The sequence below is a fragment of the Rhea americana genome, unplaced genomic scaffold (genome assembly GCF_003343005.1).
Source record: "Rhea americana isolate MKP2758 unplaced genomic scaffold, rheAme1 scaffold_135, whole genome shotgun sequence".
Classification (NCBI taxonomy): domain Eukaryota; kingdom Metazoa; phylum Chordata; class Aves; order Rheiformes; family Rheidae; genus Rhea; species Rhea americana.
In genome coordinates this window covers 1,618,540-1,641,422 of record NW_028185428.1, presented here as the reverse complement: position 1 = coordinate 1,641,422, position 22,883 = coordinate 1,618,540, and the positions used below count along the sequence as shown (strand labels likewise).

The following is a 22,883-nucleotide window of genomic DNA, read 5'->3' as shown; positions in this document are numbered from 1 at the left end:
TTTAATTGAAACAGTACCTGACTCCAGAAATGGTTGTGGATGCTATCCACAAAGTGATAAGAAACATGCAAGAAAACAAGCACAGGTAAATATAGAAACTAGAAAGGCTAATATATAAAATAAACTGTATTCCCATCTCTTTATAGACACATATAGTATATAAAAAGATGCTTTATAGCTCTGTCCTCATTGGCTAATATAAAAATAAGCCTGGTCTGGATATTCTGGCAACATAGCATGATTGCCATTTAATACATTTACTCATTGGTTTGGAAAGAGAATTCAAATTCTTGGCATATTAACACGGAAAAAAGCATCACAAAAAAGGTGCTTTCTCCAAACACTGAACAACCAAATTTATTCTGATAAGAAAAACTGATCTTCCTAGCACAAGTCCGTCTTTCTCCCTGCATCCTTCCTAGAGCAGGGGATCCCAAGAAGCAGCGTGGGATTCGTTCACAGAGCTTTTGGAAAAAAAAATCCCTCTGTAGGCTGCACACATTATTTGTGCAGAACTGAGCTACAAGCATATTTACTCAAAATTACTGCATTGCAGAGTAACTTTGTTACACAGCTCCCCGCATGATCAGCTTCCACTAAATAGCACTATGAACAAAACCAGGGAAACCCTCTTTTTTCAAAGTTCTGCCTAGAACACCTTTCTCTTTCCTGATCCCCTGCAGCAGAAATTAAATACAGGTTTTGCAAGATTTAGGGAAGGTCAGTTCTGTCCACTGCCAAGCACAACTGGCCCGTGACTTCTAAACCACTACAAATCAATTGAAAATCACAGGAGAAAACGTAGCTGTATTCCCGTTCTCTCAGCATGGCAAATGGACAACCGAGAATTCCTGCCTCCTGAAAAGGTTCTTTTGCTTCCCAGTTTAGTTCGTATTTAAGCTTGAGGCAGGCAAGCACGACACAAGCCCCCAGGAATCCATAACCACCCTGATGCTTCTGGGTTACAAAGCATCTCCGCAGCCATCTGTTTCCAGTCACTCTGAAATGAGTTCTGAAGAGTCAATTGTTTTCTTCTAGGAAAAATAAACATGCAAGCTGCTATTCTCCTGATTTCCAGCAATTTTCTGCTGTGGGTAAATGTAGCTTCGAATTTTAGAATGCAAGTCTCATTCTCATCCAAAGAATTTTGCAATATAATTACCTCATTTTTACTGACTTGGATAACTGCTGCCCTTATTTTAAAAATTTTTAAAAGGTGTAAAGTCTGCAGGATTAATTATTCCTCTTGCCCCTTTGATATAAAAGCTTGGAACAACTGATAGTGATTAGTTTAATGTGATATTTCTTTGGTTCTCTATTGTTTGATTTAAAGTCATTTGTTTTATGACCAGTTGTTTTCAGTTGCTTAGACAGCTGTCAGATCTGTACTGTGGTTGGATTCAGCTTCCAGGGAGCAGCAGCATTTATTACAGCTGTAATGCAGGGTGGCTAACTGAGGTGGCTCTCCAAAAACCATATATATGAAACCAAAACTACCTCCAGACTGGAAGACTTGCCTGGAGAGGCTGTAGACCAATACACAAGCAAGACATGGAAGTCAGTGACAGTCTTTTAAGATGCTCAGCTTGCAGACTGAACGCATGTACTTTCAAACATATGGGCAAAATCCCTCCCAAGCTGCAACCGCAGTGGCTTTATAGGAACTCTGGCTTTTGGAGCAGCGTTGCTAGAGCTGGGCAAGGGGGCCATGTTATATGCTCATCCCAAGCTGGTGTGCCCAGCTGGGCAGCCAGCACCTGCTGACAGGCTCAGGGGGAGGGCAAAATGAGAGGCTAAGATGTCAGACCATGGGAGCAAAACAAGATATAAAAGCCTTTGCAGACCCTGAAAAATAAGAGCATTAATGCTGAACAGCTTCATATTCACCAGTTTTAATTTCTGCCTGTAACCTCCTGACCACCTCTAGCACTGGGTTATGCTCCTTCACTGAGGACCCTATTTTCCTCTCAATTTTAGCATCTGCTTATCTCTGCATCCTCTTACCTTTTATTTGCTGCTCACAGCTGGGTCCTCTTGCTCCATTTGTCTTGGCCCTTTCTCTCCTGCCTCTTCACTTTTTACCTGAGCTGATCTGTCTCCAAACATGACAGACAACCACCCATATACCCCTGGCCCAGGCTCTCGTCTCTTCTTCCAATTCCAAACCAACCTCACCAACCACTATCTCAAACTATGAGCCAAGAATGACCTGTTATCTTTCAGTCTCTCCCCCAGAATACGCAGAATAAAGTTTCTGTGAAGCACAAAACTTTGGTATTAGACACTGCTTTCATTGCTCTTTTACATAAAATGCTTGCAAGTTTTGCTAGTTTTTCTGTTTTTCATACATTTTCTAAAATATTAAGAACTTCAGGGATCTGCATAATCACATTTGTTTTCTCTATGGCCTGCCATGCTCATTTACAAACAATACCTGTGCTAACAATTTGATTTAAGACAGAACTTAGATGTGAGCTTAAGTGCAAAGCTAGAGCACAACTACTAAACACTGCAGCGTAAGGAAGAAAGTTCTATTGCCATAGTGCCTTACTCTATTATCTGATCTGCCTGACACATTTTCACGTTCATCCCTATCCATTTAATAGACATTGGCAGGAGACTGTGCAAGATGCTTGGGGTTTAGGAACAGTCACAGCTCAGGGGCCACACTTGCTTTCTCCCCCTTTCACTGTACTCCATTTCTTCCATTGCCCAACATTAGCAGCCATTCAGAGGGGTTTTTTTCCCCCCTCCAAGAAGCTTCACTGGAAGATCAGGATCCCAACCAACGCCTTCATCTCCTCCAGTTTCCTTTATCACATCCTCATATTCCACTGCCCACATTACTACTTTGTCTGCCTCCACTGCCCTTCCGACTAGGCTGCATCACTGGCAGTTCTCTTAGTTTTCCACTTGCCAGATCATTATTTACACTTTCAGGCCACATGAAGCATCTTGAATCATTTAGACAGGATGCCTCTCTGGTTCTCTTCTAGAGATGACAGCSCTGCAATTCTTTTCAAACTTCACACTTAATTTGTTTTCCCCCCTTTCTCTCTCCAAACATTTCTCTTCTAGCCCCATTCTCCATGATACATTGCAAGCAGTGGAAGTGAGCCCCTTATTATACACAGCCTTAAGTGTCCGAAGAGACTAATAAAGTGATAGGCTTTGGCTGAGTTTTTTCCAAGTCGCTCATACCAATATCTTCCAGTTTTAGCTTCTTGGCTTTCTGAACCATGGTCATGAGCTGTTGAGAAAACAGCATAATATTTTATCTTCACACCTATACTGTCAGCACCTTCTCTAATATACCTCAAATACAGCCCATCAAATGCCCAGTGCCAAATTCATCCATGTACACACAGGTCTAGCACTGCAGTCTGGGGTGATGTTTCACCCATCCTTGCTCACATACTGATCTTGCAATTCAATTCCTTCCCCAATTCCATCAGACCCTGCTGCACTCCTTTCCCCTCCATCCTTGGTCATCTTGTTAGGAAACCATCTTCTGCAGACACACATATCATCATTGCAACAGTACTGCCTTCATCCAAACCACTTAGATGCAGGATGGATTGACAGTGCCCTTGAGCAAGTCATCCTGGTATTCCCATCTCTTCTGCTTCCCAACACTCTGGTCTCGTTTCCATCACTTGATTCCTCTTTATCCAGCCTCATACCCATTCACRTCATATGTTGGATTAAGCAGCCGACAAAGAGTGCCAAACAATTTCATATTACAGCTAGACCACGTTTTTAAGCTTCASCCACCAGCTCAGTTCACTGCTCTCCTTTTAAACAAACACAAACAACTCCAGAAGATCTATCAACAACAGAAACAGAGATAGCAGAGCAGCTCATGCTGAAACTCAGCATGGTCCCCCATTAGGGGGAACATTTCAAGTTCTTTAATCACGACAGACAGCACCACAATGAGTCAATRGATGCAATAGGTCAGCCTCTCCGCCACTGCAGCACCGAGAGCTTCCACTGGGGTTCATCAAGCATGAATTGGCCCCATATGTATAAACCCACTACAATTTGTCTAGTTTATCCCATCCTTGTGGAGCAAAGTCTCTGCAGGTGAGATCCTACAGAGCTGTCAGCCAATTTCACATTTCAATAACAAAAGTAACTAGGGCTGAATAAACCAGCAAAGCAATCTCATTGCTCATAAACTGGCAAGTGACCTAGGTTGGCAGTATTTCTGTTGATCACAACCTTCCTGTGGAACAAAACATAGGAACTGTCATGCCAGAACAGACCCAATGATCCATCTTCTTGTCCTCTGTCTCCAGCAGAGGCCAACACTGATGCTTTRAAGAAAGACTAAGAATAGATATATGAAGCCTGCAAAGCACCTGAGCCAATTGCACAATATTCTGCCCTCAATCTGAGGCAAAACTATGCTGTTGTGTAAGCTGTATGTCTTCATGACAGCACCTGATGGCCTTTCACATCTCAAAGTTAGAAGACTTCCTTTTTAGCTTAATTTATGTAACTGCAAATTCTCTTATTCTTAGAAAGACCAGGTATTTGACTTTATGCTGCACTCTGCAGCGCTGGACTCTGCAAGTGAATTTAACTGTGTCAAAAGGCAATCTTGTTTTTCTTAATTACTTTAATGTCATCTTTTACTGTGGAAGAAGTTTCACTGGATTCTTTCCTTGAGTCTCTTCCTGCCTCAGAGAGCTCCAATTCCCTTCCTTCCTTTATTCTGCTCCAGATAAATGCTTGGCTATTTGTTTTTAGAGAAACTCTCTCATGCTGCAATCATTAATAATTTTTCTCTTCTACCTTCATTGCACATTTTCTTGGACAAGCTTTACAGAATACAGCTACAAAAACTTTTAGTACTGCCCTAAAAACAAAATTGTATTCTCGGTTCCTACAACACAAAACAAGAGATTTGGGGGGGGGGGGGAGAGGAAAGACACACCAACACTAAACTAATATCTTCTGGCCTGCTATATCTGAAATAGGGTTTAGGGAACTTGGCTCAGATGATACTAATAGAGAGAATATGATTCACTGTGTTACTAAAGTGCAGGTATCTACTTTATGTATGAACTGCATTTTACTTCCAAGGGGGAGACTGATCAAGGGATTGCTGGTTCTATTTTTATGCCTCTTTTTTTAAGAGTGATCTTGCAAATACTAAAAATCAAGAGAAAACACAATTTGTTTCCCCTGCTTTTATGTTTCTGAAACRAGATTCTTTAAATGCTTGTTCCTCTGAGCCTAATGGAGCAAACTAATATGAAGAATCTTCTAATCAATAGAAAAAAAAAAGAAATCCTATGGACATTTTTGATTTGTTCTAAGCTGCTGAAAATGGAAACACTTGCCTCACTCATTTTTTATATTATTAGTATTCACTGCATCTTCTGATTAGGRAGACAGAATTATAAAGGGAAAGTGCTTACATCTACCCCCAAGTTAAATATTTTCTGAAGTACCAACTGCCATTGCTGGCAGCCCCACCATTCTTGTTAGATGATAAATTAACGCTCCCGCTCCCCTCGCGGGGCTTGCCAAGGCAGGCAGAGTTCAGTCCAGCCGCAGCAACGTTTGTCCAAACTGCACCCACCCTCTAGTGGGACGAGGAAAAAGTGCTTCTCCAAGCCGCTTTCCCTGCCCCGCGCACGCTGGCTGCGCTCCTTCCCCGTCCGCGCTTTGCTTCGTGGCGGATGACGATTTATTCCGATACTGAAGGAGCAATCACAGCACGCACACACCAAGACTGCTCCTTCTTTGCTTTTCTCCACCCTCCGCACAACCTCGRCGAGGTAAACGTAAAAGGGACACAGGCTCCAAAATGCAATTACAGCCCTGATGCATTTCACCAAGAACCTTTGGCTGCAGCCTTTTCTTTCTCTGCCTTTTCTTGCCCCCCTCAGATTTGGTGCCATTTTAACAACAATTTCATAGGTGACAATCTTGYGATTAGTCCAGTGAATCAACATCTGTAGAAGTCATCATACCTTTCTTTTGTTAAAAGAAAAAAAAAAAAGAAGAAGAAATAACTCTAACAAATAGTAGATCCAGCCTGGTTTTCCTTYATGTATTAGATAGACCAACATCACTGACTGAAAATAAAGGTGGAATATTGCTGCTAAACAACATGCTCTGCAGTTGTGGCATGACCACAAAAAGGCAGCAAAGCCATAAACAGGCTTCAGAACGTGACCTAGGTCAGTAGTACAAAATATAACAAGTGAACAGCAATTAGAGTAAACAGTTCTTGAAAGTGTATGCATTAACCAAAGGCCAGATTCAGCTTTTCCCAACCCTGCCAGAGAGCAGACAGCATGGGCTGCCCCCCAGGAAAGGCAGTGCAGGAACCAGGGTGGCAGCAGCCCCTCAATACCTGAGATGGAGCTGAGCAGGTCCAGCAGCCACAGCCGGATCCCTGAGGAGCCCACGGAGATGCAGCAGCTCTGAAGCCAAGCCAGCAAGACCCCACGCCGAGCACAACCCCTGCAACACAGCYCAGGCAAGACCTGAGGGGCTGAGCCCTAACACAGCCTGGGGGCTGGCAGAGTGCAGAAGCCCATGTGAACCTCATCAGGGCAATTAAGACCCCTCAACACACTCAGGGCCCTGGCAAGCCTCTTTGTAAACCCAGACTAACGATCTCCAGTRAATTCAGGTGAGGCAAATTAGGTCCAAAAGAAACAAGGCTTCCAGGAAAGGCACAAGATTAAGGACTACTAAGAAATATTCTGCTTTCAAATATATGATTGTAGTTTGCAAAGAAATCCCCTGCCTTTAATGGTAAACCTTGATGAAAGCTAGAGATAAGGAAATGAATCTACAAACAGTGACACCTTTTACTGGTCCAGCTATTTTGTCCACCACATGCATGACAGCAAGGTGAAGGGCAGCAGTGAGGCAGCCAAGGCCATTAAAAGCAAGATGGGACCTGAAGCAATTGAACAGGACTGAGCAGAGCATGATCCCTTCCTCGAACTGATGCAATCAGCTGTCTCCAGCAGCCTGCTAGGCAGAGTCAGGCCTAGAATGGAAACAGCATGAAGCAAAGCGGGGGGAGGAATGAAAATAAAGCTATCTTTCATAGATCACATGGTCCCATCAGGAAATACGGAAACCTCTGGCTCGTCTGGCTCTCTTTCTCTCCCTCCCTTTGGGTCTTTTGCAGAAAGCAWAGCCTGTGTGCCCAGGAGGTGATGAAATCCCTAATGCTGTATGGCACATGGGGAATTTGAGGGATTGCAAAACAGGATGTTTCTTGGAGAAAAGACAGTCTCAGCAAGCAAAAGGTTCAAGTACGGTACATCTCACAATGATGTAAGAGCTTGATTATGCATCTCACTTAAAGCCCAGCTTAGGGTTTTAGTTCTAGTAGAACTAATAGGCAACACCTGCTGCGATGAAAACAATTTCTGTCCCTGAACTCTACCAGAAGTGTTTATTTTTTGAGTTAGAAAATGTTTCTCTAATGTCTGAACAAGACTCCAGGGAAAGGAACGTATGCCCAGAGCTGACGTTTTTGCGCATTAGATAGCTTATAAAAATGAGAATTAGAAAAACCTGGTATCATCAGATATCTCATCCAATAAAGTCATTAAATGCAAAATACAGCTAGGTTCCTCTAACACTTTCTCTCCCTACCACTGCAGTCCTTGCTGCTGTTCACAGAGCAGAAATGGAAGCTACTGGAAAAGCTAATTCCAATTTCCATAGTCAGGGCTTACCCAAACCTGTCCCTAGCCAAACTGCCATTGGCTGCAGGGGAAACTTTACCCAAATCTGGGCCTCAGGACTTGGGCCTCTTGGTTTTAGTTACTAATTTTATTATTAAAGGTTAAACAGAGCTGTTGACAGTACAAACGATTTTCTTACGTAAGCGGCGAAAGAGAGTCAGATATACAAGATAAAACAATACTGCCAAATCAAGGCAATATAGGTTATGGGTTAATATCCTTTTGCAGAACATACTGAGCCATATCCTGAGTTTCCTCCTCTTCTTCCTCAAGCAAAACTCTCACTTAAATCAACTGGAGCTCAGGATGATCAAGGGGCAGAGTCAAGCCTAAGAAAGGACCTCAGGGTTCAGCCATGGTTGCCACAAGGTCTTCAAGAGGGTCTAAGCATTCAAAACAAAGAGCTATATCTTTACAGAATAAAATCTATCAGCTGTGAAAGATCATCAGAAAAAAACATGCTTTGTTTTGCACTAGGAAAGGAAAAGGCGCAGGTTCTAGGCCTGATCCACAAAGCTACAGGGTGAAACATTGCTTCATTTCAAACTTACAAGGACTGTTTGTCCTCACAATGTGCTAGAATGATAGGAGAGACCTGCCCAAGGCTACCCTGTTGCAGGGGCAGCAAGAACAGATGTAACTGCTGAACAGAATCATTATTTAATACCAATTAAATGCTACAATTGGTAATGCTTCGGCCATTCTGCTCTCACTCTCACACTCACACACCACTAAGCGATAAACTTACACACTCTTTAGCACTAGAAATGTCCAGGAGGGGAAATGAGGCTTTCCTCCCATACTTTGTGCTATGATTTTTTTTCTTTTTAATCTACTGCTTGGGTAGAAACCAGGGATTCATTTTTAAATCTTGACCAAAATTATTATTACTGAAGGATGTAATGGTTAAAAATAATAACCATCCAGTTAAAAGCAGACTGTTCTCAGTTTAGTCTAATAACACTTCGTTGGTTTGGTGATTAGGTGGCAACCTGGAAGTTAACTTCCCGGAAAATCTGGAAAATCTACTGTTGTTATTATGAAATTGCACTGTCAGAGCCATACGATAGTTCTGTCTTTAATAACAATGCAACAGACATTGCGGGAAATTCCTGTGGTCGCCTGTCCTATTCAGATACAGCTATCATCCAATAGATCATCAACTATACAACAGTCAACGGTGTCRCAAAGTTTTTAACACAGTTAACACATTAGACAAATGTAGGATTTGAGTCAATTCCCACTGAAGCCAATGGAAAAACTCCAGCTGAGCTGTACGGAGCCGCAGGGATTGTGACAGGCACTGTCAATCGGGTAGAAAACAAGGCAATCACAGCAGCTCTCTTCAACATCAGTGTCTCCATCTACTTGAGGCTTTGGCAAAGCTTCATGAGAGACTGATTTTTCTTTCTCCTGTGTCTTYTAAACACCTTGAGAATCACTTGGGTTTGTTTTTTGGTGAAGATCATGCAAAAGGGTATTATCAAGGTTCMCAGAACAGAAATTTAAGTAATATTTGTCTTCTGGTCCTAAATTTCATATACTTTCAAAATACGKTTTTATTTTTTGCCCTCAGAAAAACGCTTCATTGCTTTTTAAAGTAAAGAAGCAGCAAAACCGTTGCTTTGCATTCATAAACAACCCTACCACCATAAATCACAGGCCGGATCCGGTCGCATACTGTTTAAGCGTGGTTGTAACAGCAAACATCCCAGTATATCTAACCATGAAATGCATTTTCAGAGTAAATGTTTAGTAAGACTCACATAATATGCTGAGTAAGAGTTCATTGGAATTGATCTGGTTAGGAACATCGGTGATGAAAACATACTGTTCCTTTATAGTCATATACAAACATTGCAATAAAAACTATCTCAACTGGCAAACCAAGCTTAAAATAAACAAAGTCCTTGTGCAAATGATGCACAGAAATACCTGATCTCACAGATTAAAATAAAAAGCTAATAAAAATAATGAAAGATAAAGAAAGGCTGTAAATTAATAATTATGGCAGTGATCCCTGCTGTGCTGGAAATACAAATAAACAACTAGACAAAAGAATTTGATTTTGGAAATACACTCACAGAGACACTAGTGGGAGCCTAAATTCAGGATAATTCTCTCTTTTTATGAAATCCAGGCTTTAATAGCAGAAGTAAACGTGTAAATTTTCCTATTAGTATGGAAAAACATTACCCCAAGCTTGATGAGGAAGAACAATCAGCAGATACTAGGCATCAGGGAGGTCTCAGTGAGGCATGTCTCTCCCTTCCTCTTTCTTCTTCGCCATCCCTACTCCCATCCCAAATTCGGTGTTGTGATTGCATATTTTAGCACGCCTGCACCTCTGCTACCTTGGCCCTTGCTGCAGGCGCAAGGACATTAYGGGGCCCTGCATGGGCATCCGAGGGAGCTTCTTGCCCCCAAGCCCGACAGCTTCGCCGCGGCYGGATCCAGGCAGGTGGTGCAGCAGGTCGGCAGCTGCGTCTGTGAAAAGATGAGAAGCATGTAACAGCCACACAGTTGGCAATGATCCATCATGATAAGCTGCATAACACCAGCACCCACCTATTATCAAACTTCTCCCGACATAATACCTTTATCTTCAAAATTTAAATCACTTCAAAAAAATGATCTCCCTTAATAAGACGGAAATGTGTYGTGAGGAACTGTTCTTTATTCCACTGCAAAGTACACAATCAACATATTTTTGTAGCTGAAATTCAGAAAAGACTGCTCGGTTTACATGGGGAAAATGAGGAATGAACATTCACTGCAGTGTGCCYACAAAGAGAAAGAAGTTGTTTCTCAGAAAGGACCAAGTTCAGGCGATCACCCTGCAGCCCAAGCAGGGGCTAAGAGCAAAGTCCTGCTGCTAGAATTGTGAAATCTCTGTAAGCAACTCTATAAGCAAGTATTAGCATATGTGACAAAAGCTTTCAGTTGGGAAGAAGTTACTTTGCTGGAGAAGAAACAGAACTGTACAGACGAGACTGGAATTGGCAGAAGCTCGTCAGCACTCGGGGCAGTTCCTCTGCRTGAATTGGAGGACCATGAAGAAGCCATTGCAATATAAGGGAAGGATTTTGGACCCTTATACCAAAACTCCTTACCAATAGCTATTGATAAGATGTTTTTTCTCTGYTCCCTGCACAGAGATAGCTATGAGGAAGACCTTTTGGAATACCAGATGGAGGCAGGAGATGGAACTGGTGCATAATGTGCATTGTGAAGCCTGCTTCGGTAGGGTCTGATGGAGCACTTCAGCCAGGCAGTGGCTTTCAGAAGCAGCTTGTACTGAGCTGAACGTAAAACTGGCAATTTGAAAAGACACTTATTCTCACAAGAGCTCCATATGAAAAGCTTTTGTGGAAAGTTAGGTCATAAACAATTGAACTAAGGAACTTCAGAACCTACATTGATGAAGAAAAAGAAGGTACTGAATGAGCCTAAAATAGAGAAAGCCCCCTCCAGGGAAGCAGAAATAGGGGTTTTGTTAAAGCACCAGCTGTTAATTCCCAGTCCCAGGGTGACTCCTCCGTATAGGAAGCCCATTCAAGAAAAAAAGCTTCATTATTGAATTGGCTAAAAACTGGAGGAGGCCCAAGTGCACGCTCGTTGTAGGTGTCCCACAGCTCAGAGGAGACAGTCTGTTTCCCACATGGATTTGAGGCCAGCTGACATTTTCAGGTGGATGCAAAAAGGTCACTAGTGACAGAATTGCCCAAGAGCAGGGAAGCCACACTGGGGGAAACTAGGCATTGCTAAAGCAGCAGAGTTGTCATCAGCAGCTATCCTAAAGGCCTCTATGAAAACCTGGACATGTAGCTGCCATTGAAGGCACACCGCTAGCAGCTTAAAAGCCATATTGCTGATCGGAAATAGCTGTGACCCACAGGAAACGTGCACTGTTGAAGAGAACGGGAACTGCAAGAATTAAATAAACAGCCACAWTGGACAGCAAGAGAAATCCAGCTCCTAGTGAAGTTCCAGTCTACATAATGAGTGAACTTTTAATAAAAAGATCAGTGTCTCTAGTGCTGGTGTTTTTCTGAGGGACTTCCACTTGAGGTAACTGTTTATCTCAAGCAGTTGTATTTGTGTATTCTGCAGCCGAATTAACYGAGTAGGTCCTGTTTTGGAGTGAGTTCATCTGTCTGTTAGTGATGGTAACAAACACGTTTTCCTCTGGACGTTGTTCAGACTGTGGGGCAGGGGAAGACAACTCATGCATTCTCCACCATTGCTACAGGGTGGCAGAGATGAACTGCTGCCCATGCTGGCTCAGAAAAAACAAGGTGAAACTAATTCTTGATGCAATGATATCCCAAAGGATTCTCAGTGCACTGATGCAGACATCCTGGATAAAATACCAAGACATCCTGGAAAAAATACCAAGAGCAAAACATGTTCATAGTTTAGCTATGGTGCCTGTAACACCATCAAGCTAAAACAGTACCCAAAGATTAAGGTGAAATGACTAATGATACCCTGCTTCTGCTCTGAAGAATGTCGTTCAAACCGATAAATGTTCAAGAGACATTTCAGAGAATGATACACGATCTAACCCAAGACTTGAGAACTAAAGGTCTCTTCACTTAGATTGTTTCATTTGTTTCCTTAAAACGTGGAGTGAACATTTGGTTAGAGAGCAAGGGATTCCAAATAATTTTAATGAGACAGAGTTTAAATTTGCAGGGAGCAGACATCGATTTGAGAGAAATCCTACCCTCCTACTGGGACATTTAATCATCTGATTATTTCAGGAGAGGYCCTTTGGCGTACTAAGGTGATGCAGCTGTTTGTAGGCCCCAAGAAATCATACAGGAGGTTTGCTCAAACCTTCACAGAGGAGGCACGGAACTGCTACGTCAGCTAATTAACTGAGATTTTGACTGGAAAAAGGAAAACTCCAGAGCATTTTAGACTATCAAAATTGTCTAAAATCAAGCCCTCCGCAACGGTCTGAATTCAAAGGATTTCTAAACCAAGATGAATTTAAATCACAAATCTCATCTCTCCAAAAATACCTTGAAGATACTGTTAATCTACATTTAGACTAGTTGAGGTCCTTAGTAGGCCATGATTCTGTCACTTGAGTAATTTTTAAGTTTTTTGAGAAAAAGATCAATATTCCACTACCAAATTGGAGCCTATGGTTCAGGAGGTCCCTGAAGGTCTATTCAGCAAAAAAGTATATCTGCAATTTTTTTTTCTTATTCACACTGCTTTTCCCTGTGGTATCACAGTACTTCTTCCCTTCTTCCAAACACAGCTGTCCCCTTCTCACTGGCTTGCTCGCTGCTGGCTCAGTGTTCCCCACAGCCTTGGTAGATACAGGAGCTTGCTAGGTTTCAGTGCCTGCACATCAYGTCGTAAAGAATCATGGGTCCCACAAGAAACACCTAGGAAAGGGAAGCAGTGAATGGCATGTAATGTTGTAACACCAAGATGTTAAATGTTAAGACACAGAGTACACTTGCAATTCCCCAGGATGTGATATATTCCCTCTGCTCCCCCCTTTCTCGCAGAGTGGATAACGTGCACGAACTCAGCTGCATTGAGTCTGGCTCTCTTGTTAGATCTGTTGATGCACAAAATAAAACTCAGGCTCCCTGACTTGTTCTTGCATAACGCTGTCACAAGACCAGTCTGAATCTATTTTCACTGCTTTTTAGCCAGCTGAGGACATCTGCACTGAATACTGCTTTGCTTTCCAGGCAAATGGTGAAGCGTGTATACACACACTGCATACATGGAGATATACGCCTATACCTCGCCAAGGGTGCCCTGGGATGCGTGTGGAAGGCATATACTCCAGTCTGGGGCAAACGTAGTTTCTGTATCCAACAACTCTTACGCAGCAATGAAGAAGCCGAACAGTCTATTTTTGCAAATGCAAAAACAAAGATTTTGGCCTGTTTGGTACATCAAGACTGCCACACATGTTCATTGAAAGAAAGGCAAATGCTAAGGGAACTCCGTAACTCTCCCAGACAGATGCAGAAGAATTTGGAAATGCCCCAGTGTGTTCCAATAGCCTATAATGGGAGACTGGCTGTGGAAGAAGAATTGCTGGTATGATCTCAGGACTCAAGCCACTGTAGTCAGACAGTCTGCCCACAATGATGGGCCCGGCCAAGACAATACAAGCTCTATACTCCCTGATAATATAGACCCAAACACAAACAACATTGCCATGCCTGAATACGCTACTCAAGTGTGCCGACGAACATGGTAATGTAATGTAGAKAGCAGGCTACCTGGACTCCTACGAGTTTCAACACCAGCAAAATTTTTTTACTGCTTTCAAAAATCCTAATGGGGACATTTGAAATGATGGATGTACACAGCTCCTCCAGCCACAGGCAGTGCTGGATATTCCTGCAAGYACTAAGCTCCTGGGTGTATTATATGGCTGCCTCTGTTCAGGAGGCTAAAAAGAAGTTCAGTCMTGCTTGGAATCATTACATACAGTGTTCCCATAAATCATATAAATGAGTATTACTATGTCATTAGTTAGGACGGTTGCTGTTATTATTGTAAAACCTTCTGGCAATCTAATCCTAGGGCCATCCAAGCTGAGGCTGACCTCAGTGCAATTTATACCAGTCTCAAGCCTGTTCTAAACTCTGCCCTGCAAACGGCTTCCCGAAAAGGCTCTGGCAAATAGAGACAGCCGGAGTTAAATCTGCTGTGCCCACGCTCCATCATATTCCCCAGCCCACGGGTGAGGCAGGTTGACCCAGGGCCACAACACCAGCCATGCACGGCGGGGGGCTGCCTCCCCCTCCAGGCAGCCAGCGCTCAGCACCCCTCCGGTGGCATCTGCTCCACGGCCGCTACATGTTCAAGCCAGAGATGGCTTGTTCGACACTTCAGATGAAAAACCTCGTGTGCCACAGGAGCCTGGGAAGAGCCCATCCCAKCCTTCCTGATGGGAAGAGTATACACACGGGTGAGTCTCAGCAGACACTTGCAGGGCAACCAGCAAAGCCGCTAGTGAAAGAAGACATAAAAGCAGAGACAGTATCTACCTCAGCCAACGTGCCAAGAATTATCAGAATACAAAATGACTAAATCCAGAGATCTGAAAAGGCAGAGAGAAGAGAAGGCCTGGGAGATGGCAGAGGACCACGGAGACGCTGTTTGTGGTCTCATTCCACACATTCCACCCTCCAGTCAGTTCTGTCTCAACCATTTACCCAGAGTCCAATTTATTCCTGTGGATTTTGAAGAAATTTGAATCCTAAAACAAGATGTACTAAAAGTTCAGTACATSGTATTAAAGCTAGTATTCATCATGTCAATTCTGTCTCTCCAATTTATTCATTCTGCTAGCTATTATCATCTGACTATAATCTACTCATAAACAATACTCTTATGATTTTTTCCATGTCCATGTATTTCCTCTGTTACTGAGATGGTTTCCTGAGGCTATCATAAAAWAATATATTTTTATATATATAAACRTATCTCTATTTTGAAATGATCTTTAACTACTTACAAACATCACATGACATCAATCAAAAATCAAAGCATTTTTGGCACACGGGATCCACTACTGGGCATGGGAACGGTAGAAGCTCGAATGCCACAGGAAAGGACCTATACAATGTATATGCAGAATCTATTTAAATAAATACAAGGTCCAAACTCTTGGTCTGTAGACAGACAAAACTCTTAGGCAGGTGGGAGAACAGGCACCTGACCAACAGCATTGGGGACATCCATGCACCAGCCAGACATGGAGCTGTAACTGTCTAGTACTCCAGCACTGCAGCTTATTTATGGTTGATGGGTGAAARAGTGGAAGAACTGAATTCCAATCACAGCCACATTTCCAGAATAAAATCTGATTACACTAAAGARGAGAAGAGAATAAATATTATCTATCCGGGTTTTCTCACAGAAAACAGCATCCAGCAGCTCTTCCATTTTGAGGTATAGATTTATAGTAATTTAAAATAAAAAGAAAAAGCCTTCTGAAATAATCCCTTTGCAGACATGATAAACTACCATGTACAGCTCCATGTTGATGAGCCCAGCTGTAATCCAATCTTTGCTTTCTGCTGACTAGCCGAGCGCTCGTGGTTTATTATGTCAGTGGAACCCCTCAAAAGAATTATAGCCTTTTATTCAGCTCTGAACCATGTATTATTAGGAATACTAAACTGGTTCAAATAGTCTGTTGGTCCTGCTATAACATGAGACAAAGTCTTTAGTAATTACCTCTTCAAAGAATGTGTTTCCATTGGCGTCAAACCCCACTGAAAGCAGGCACGCATGCTCGTGGATACACTGTGCACAACATACTCTGATCAAGCACGTGGCAATGTATAAACAACGGGACGTAGCCCCCACCACAGCACAGCAAAATAAAAGGCTGCCACAGCAAGCACAACCTAATCATGGCCAGATGCCTCATAATGAAGACACATTAAATGATGCTCCGGGTAAATACAGATACGGATAACAGAGGCAATATGCACACCATAGCGTAAACTGCAAGTTACTTTGTGATAAATAATAATTGACGGTAGTTAGTAAAGCAACTTTGAGAATTAATGTTAGCATCAGTCCTGCAAAAGCATCTGTTCTAGTGGGTTCCCTCCATCTAAGTGGTCCTAGAGAAATCAGTAGATCCCATAGGAGCAGTAGGACTTTCCCTTGTATCTTAAATGTTACCTGTTCCAGTATTGATAACTGCTCATCTAATACCCATGAAGCAGTAAGGCCTCAGCTCTATGACTCCACTCACACATTGAGGCCTGGCTTTACAACGTGTTGCCTGCAAGTCCTGGTCATAGCTGATAAGATCTGGGGAATCTTTTCACTCCCAGCTSCCAGGGTGTGACAAGTAAGTACTCACAGAACGGCCTGGGTTGGGGTTCTGTTTGTTTGATTTTTTTAATGTGAATTTCAATTCACAGTAGTCATTATTCCACAGGAAGAATGCAAAACCATGAACTGTTTCATGCAGCTCCAAACAGACCTGCATGACACATTATGTCTATGCAGACAGGGTTTACAGGCTGTGCTATGTGACAGAGCATCCACCTAGRCGCCATAAAAGTGAAGCAAGAAGTCCCACCAAGAAATGGCACTTAGGCATGGGAATAGTCTGAGCTATGGGTTAATTCTTATCTGAGCTGCACTTCCAAGTCCCAAAGCAGTGAGAAGAGCATCCACATGTGCAAAGTGAAATGTGGTTATGAAGAGTAAAACCAATGAGACACCAGGATGGGACAGTAGAGGTGCATTTCCATCTCACACGCCCTAATGTGCTCTGCAGAATTAGATTTCATTTGTTATGTCCAACGTGAAAATAAAAACTAACCCTTAATTTCAGCATGAGTGTATTGGGCTGTTGACTGAAGCGAATCAGAGGAGAGGCAAGCAAGCCATCCACCCGTTCAGTTTGTGTTTGCTGGCATCGGTACGGCCATTCACAGGAGAGGCAGATTCGTTTTCCATCTGAGGTCAATCAGACAGGGAGCCAGGATTGGCGGGTAGGGAAATTTAAGAGCATTATATTGTTTGGACTCTGATTCTGGAATCATTGTACTCTGCAGAGAGTCGTACTTTGTGGGCGGTGACTACGGTGCTATAATTACTACTATAATTACACTGGCATGTTTCCTTCTTGGCAAGCCCCACGAAACTGCAGTCCCGTTACCTGAGCTGGGTTTCTCATAGTCCTGGCAGGACAGACAATAGCATTTTCTTTGGCCTGGCCGCAAGGTGGTAGGGTTAGCTTGACCTGGAACACCAGGAAGGACAAAGTACTTTGTTCCAGAGCAAAAAAATCTGTGAAATGAATTCCACTCAGACTGGACCTACCTGATTCTGTTCATGTGTTTCCTGTTACTATCCCCCACGGCTTCTCCAGGGTATGGGGTGTTATCAGGAACAAGAGGGTGAATGGAAGAAAAAGGGGGGAGGGAAATATGTCTTAAAACTTTCACTCCAGAGAAAATGGTGCAGTCTCCACTGATGAAGTTGTTTCTTCTCTGTGTGGAGAAATTCCAAGGAAACCGAATGCAGGAAAGAAACTGGCACTGCAGAGGAGAAGGACACCGTGGGACTAGCAAAGCTCACCCACCTTTCACTTCTGCCTCACAGAACCGCATCATGAACCAGCACATAAGCTGGGTGTGTCTGATAAATACAACRGCCGTGACACTGAAAGTTGTTTGAATTCTTTGCATTGGACCTTGGCATTAGCATCATAGTGGTAATTCTCATTTCTCCCAGAACTATTGCTTCAAGATTTTACGGGTTCAAAAATGCCAAATCATCTTGTATCACAGGTGGAAGTTCACCTCCAGGTTCTAATGCTGCCCATAATTAAACATATGTTAACCTTGAAGCACGTAAAATCAAGAAGACATCTCATATACCAGGTCATCTTCTGACAGGGGACCCAGATAACTGATTTTGCTTTATGTGAAAGCATATTTTCTCAAAAAATAGCAGGATTCCTGCAGAAGAGCTGCGACGATTTTGGTAGTCTTCTGAGTAGAATCTGAAACTGCAGCGCTTGGGCAGGAGACGAAGCTCACTGTGTCCCAGCATCCCGTTGTCTGGATCTGACCACGGATTCCACTGCAAATCATTTGCAGATTCGCCTTTTCTTTACAATGCACAGGGGAATTCAGTTTTGGTAACTTTGCTGAACAACCCTCTAAATCAAAGCTTCTTCCCCAAACTCTTTTCTCTAGTTGATGTATTTTTTCCCTGCTGATTTGGAGTCTGACCTGGGAATCTGGGTGTTACAGGATGTTCAGCACTTTTCTGCGTCAAGCCACAGCTGACCGAGGTGGCCACTTCGCTGAAGGAAATTATTTGAGGTTTTCTGAGGGCCTTTTAACAGTAGGTAAAGACTGTTTTGGCTTGTGGGAGTGCCAGCTAGAACCCTTTATAACCTGAATGACCCGTAACGGCATTAAAACTTCTGCTAAAATTCACTCTGTCGTTTCAAGGTGGCAGTTTTGGCATTAGTATCTGTCTTTTTAAGTATACAGCAGCTCATCTGGATAAGAACTAGCAAGCTGGAAGTTGCCTACAGCAATGGTGTAACAGGAATATTCTATGTATTCTTAACTAAAATATATATACTTTATATATTACTTTAGCTAAGACTGTAAGTAACTCAGTATGTCTTACAAATCTCTTCCCCATTCTCTCAAGAAAAATTTGTACTACTGTGAGAAAATGGGAAAAGTAGATACTTTTGGCCAATGCTCTGATTTAGTGACTAAGCAGACTGCAGTCTGATATGTCTCAGTCCGAACAGGCACATTCACATTTTGAAGACCCTTTCACATGTAATTACCAACTGAGCTTCCATTTTTCTTTAGCTAGTGCAGTAGTCACAGCAATCATGGCTGTTTGGCATTATCTGTACCATATTAGTTGTAATCACATTACATTTTTGTTTATATGCATAAGTAATAAAAACCATGCATATCTTTAGTTTGACTTTAAAATAAAGTAAATACATAATTCTGGCAAATTGCTTGGAATTGTAGTTTAACAGCATCTGGTTCAGATATTCTGTAGTAAATTGTTGGCACTAACATTGCCACATTTTTTTTTTATTTGAACCAAAATGTTCTCAGAAACATGTGTTTTCCGTCCAACTTCCATGTAATCTGTTTTATGAAGGCCACAAAGCCTACGAACTGTGAAACTTAAACTACCTGTGCAGAAGGGATTGTTTCTGGACACCTATTACACAGCTGATTAACGAAGGAATAAACAGTTCTGGCATGCAACCTAGCGTGTTTGTTGTTTTGGCTTTTTGTCTCAAGGAGTTGTCTTTCTCGAAATACCTCCTCAGGTACAATGTGTACATTCCACTCTGTTTTGCTCACAAATTACATACCTCTCTTTTATGTCGAGTCCAATATAGCTACATCAGGTTTTCTTATTCCACATAAAAAGTAACCAATTACTTGAGTAAATACCTGTTTTAAAAATATCACAGAGCGGTTTCCTGCTGCTCTAAATACTAAAATGTTCAGCAGGATTTCTGACCCTTATAAATCTTTCAAATAGTTCATATTTTATCAGAGAAGCCAGCCCATCTTTAAACCGGGTCACTGAGACTATTTTTCAAATATTTGATTTTTACAAAAACAATCGGGAAAAAATATTTGTACAATTTTAAATACAATTAGCTCTGACTTTTCTTGCATTTTATTCTCTGTGGCTTTATTGTCATCTCCTGCTCATTCATCATAAAAACTGCAGTTACCGGAGATTCAAAAGTACTAAATCAAAGATAGATGGAGGAAAAGTGGCTTAAAACCCTTTGAAGCTTCCCACTGGACCGACATCTACTGAGCCTAACAGGTTCTCCAGTGTCAAATCCCATTTCATTCACTGTCAGCAGCTTTATTCGCGCCGTTCAAGAACCAACTTGTGGGAATTAAATCAACATATTCCCAGAGCAGGCGAAGCGTCGCGGGGAGAAGCGGTCCACGGGAGCRCAGGGAGCTGGTGCCGGGCCTGCTCTGGGAATATGTTGATTTAATTCCCACATGTGTCATTCGCAAGTCAGCACCTCGCACTAAGCCCCGGGCTGGGGCAATTACCCAGGAGAAAAGGCAACAATAAATTCCCCTCTCTCACTTATTCTCTCAAGTCTGACGAAATCCCGTTGTGCCGCGCGCAGCGCAGCTTACTCTGTACTGCGTAACGCACTTAGTCACAGATAAAACCCCAGCCCTTGGCACACCTTCCCCAGAGCATCCTCTTCCCTTTTTAAGTCATCTGCCCAGCCGTCCATGGTAACTTGGGTGTGCTCACGCTCTCTTGGTCTGCCAGAGCCTTTTGCGCAACATTCGCCAACCTTCACGGCTCTGAAAAGGCCTTGCAGGGACACAACCCTGGTAATAACCACAGAAGCATCTCCTCTCCCTAAAAACCCCAAAGAACTGAACGCTTTCCATTTAAAGGTACTTGCAAAATGTTCGTGCCRCTGCTTGATCATTTACGGCTTCGTTCCAAGAGTGAAGCACTCTTGAAAAAACAAAACACCCTTGTGTTAGTTAAGGCAACTCAAAAGCATACTCCTAAAAGGAAAGAGTCTTTCAAAACTGCTCGAACTACTTGTGATCATCTCTGAAGTCTTAGTCCTTAAACATCATCTAAAGGAGCGGTCAAACGCTTCGCAGTCGGGCACCATCCTGCAATCAGACCCCTGCATCCACGCAAACTCTCTGCTGCCGGAGCGAAACTGCAGGCTCAGTGCCTTGGGATTCAGGCATCCCAAGTCTCCTGGAAACCAGCCTCTAAATCAGTGGAATTGGTAACTATTCTATAAATTATCTGGCACGCAAATTGGCAGTCGCTCATGCTGCCAGGGAGCAGCTCCACAGTGCTCTCCCAAAATACTCCAAAATCACTGGAGCATGAATTGTGTACCATGAGCGGTTTCCTGACAGCTCTCACCTTTAAAATGCAACACAGCCTCTTGCACTCCTCAGGAAGGATGGASCGGGACCAGACCAGCTGATCCCACGAGCACACTGAGGAGTGATGTGACCTCGGGAGCGAAAAGCAGGGGAAAATCCTTCAGCTCTCAGTGACCTCCACTGAGCAGCAATGTCTACTGAAGGGAAAGCGGTGGGAGAGGCTTCCCCTGCCAGCAGCCAGCAGATTTGTTCACCAAATCCCGACACGAGGGRGTGCTATTTTAGGCACAGTTTTGGTAAAGCAGAGACATATAAAAAAAAGCTGGACATGAAAATAACCTTGGATGGAGCAATTACTACAATACAGTCTGAAGGGAAGGACAAGCCAAACTGCAGAAGCTCAGGCTCTTTGTTTCAAAGGACGCACTCTTAGAAGTGATGAGACCTGACTAAAGAAGTCAACCAGAGAYGAGAACTCAAGGTCTTGAGTGTAAAAGACGTGTGGCATTCCTTTAAATCAAAAGGGAAAAAAAATCATCCCAAAATTATAACCTAAAAAAAAGGCAAAAGAGTTCACAGGGAATGGCTCCTGGAGGGTGTCTGACCTAAGGCAGCAGAGAAAAGACAAGGAGAAAGCTCAATTTGCAAGGAATGGTTAAAAAAATCTATCTATATATACACTTGTTGGTTATGAACAGTACATTGGTTGTTACCTCTTCTGGCAGAGAAAAGCTGCTGTCCCTTGAATGCTCCTCTCCATACTTGCATCTGTGTCCATTCAGCCCCAGGTCTCCAAACACTGGAGATGAGAATTGCTGAAGTTAAGCTAGTTAGACCTAGCAAAGGCAATTAAATAGGAAAAAGGGCAGAGCCCATCCCAGGGGCACCCGGGCTCTGCAGACACGCACGCTGGCACAGCCGGACCAGCAGAGGAAAGCTGCAAGTCGTAGTTTACAAGGCAGCTGCATATTGATAAAAGGGAATTTCCACATAAGCTTGGCACAACCCTAAGAATTTTGATGTTAAAAAGATGTTTAGAAGTCAAACCCCAACGCACGATAAACAAACCTTGCGCAGTTCAGACCCAGCGAACAAACCGCCGGGCCTGGGACAAAAYCGGGGAAGACCCAGGCCAGAAGGCCAGAGGAGATGGGGGGGGATGTCTGGGGAGGCTGCAAGGGGAGAGCTTTGGGGGGGGGTCAAAGCGATGCTTGCCGGTGCCTCGCTGCGGAGCCATGGTCCTGCGGCGCGGTGTCACGTCCCGCCGAGGAGACCCTTGCTCCGGGAGGTGTGAGTGGATTTCCTCAAGTGCATTTTGACAGCTGTGTGGCAGCGGGCTGCAGCGGCGGCGGCAGCAGCTGGAGACATTCCTGGCTGCTGCCCCCCTGCCCGCCCCCCTCGCCAGGCACCCGGCGCCCCAGCAGCGGCGGGGAGCTCCGGGGAGGGGGGGRGAGGGGGCTGCTCGGGCCTCCCTGCGCCCGCCCCGGCCACGGGGACAGAGGGGGGCAGCTGGAGCGGGCGGGGGGGGCTGCGAGGTCGGTGCCCCCCTCCCGCCCTGCTCCTGCCTCCCTCGCCGGGCCGCGGCCGCGGAGCCAAGGGCGCGCCGGGGGGCGGGGGGGCAGAGCCCGGCGGGGCCGCGCACTCCCCCCCCCACCCCCATGTGAGGGGCCCAAGTCCTCGCCGAACTCGCAGGGAGCAAAATCCCAGGAAAAAAATAAAAAGGGGGGGG

The 22,883-nt window shown here is 43.7% G+C and overlaps 1 protein-coding gene across 5 annotated transcripts in view; it reads right to left on the bottom strand.

The window, feature by feature from the left end:
• The window catches only part of LOC146599723 (uncharacterized), a 231,684-nt gene that overhangs the window by 166,542 nt on the left and 42,259 nt on the right, over positions 1-22,883 (bottom strand). Inside the window, exons 1-2 of one of the 5 annotated variants that reach the window (XM_085298092.1) lie at positions 21,868-21,948; positions 10,076-10,217 (exon numbers count right to left, since the gene is read on the bottom strand). The exons of 1 other annotated variant lie outside the window; for it this stretch is intronic. The gene's annotated coding sequence lies outside the window, so the exon portion shown is untranslated. Of the gene's footprint in view, positions 1-10,075; positions 10,218-21,867; positions 21,949-22,883 lie in introns of those variants that run through there. 3 more of the 5 variants (XM_085298091.1, XM_085298094.1, XM_085298095.1) reach the window with 3 other exon arrangements.